At 25.0% G+C, this 276-nt stretch overlaps 1 pseudogene; it reads right to left on the bottom strand.

Moving 5' to 3' along the window:
- LOC116851617 overlaps positions 1 to 276 on the bottom strand; it is a 7419-nt pseudogene that overhangs the window by 4700 nt on the left and 2443 nt on the right.

The raw sequence follows: 276 nt of genomic DNA, 5'->3' as shown, positions 1-276 counted from the left end.
TTATAACATTTTGTTAAAAATATAAAAGTAATTATCACTGGTTCACTACATTAAAAGCGAGGCAGAAAAGCGAAATTCTATATTATAAGATACATACGGAGGAAAAAAATTCTAATAATAGAAGAAAAAAAAATCAGCCAATCTTAATGTTTCCTAGACTTCTTTTACTTGCTTTTCCCATCTATATAACATTGTAATATTTTGAACTTTTTTAAATTTACTTCGTACACATTCAAATTTTAAATTTTTCTTTGTACCAGAATGCCAATATTGAAC

This window comes from Odontomachus brunneus, unplaced genomic scaffold, assembly GCF_010583005.1.
Source record: "Odontomachus brunneus isolate Ranch 3 - 2012 unplaced genomic scaffold, Obru_v1 Obru_scaffold_181, whole genome shotgun sequence".
Lineage (NCBI taxonomy): Eukaryota > Metazoa > Arthropoda > Insecta > Hymenoptera > Formicidae > Odontomachus > Odontomachus brunneus.
Note: the sequence above shows the minus strand (reverse complement) of the source record. Positions and strands in the feature narration are given on the sequence as shown.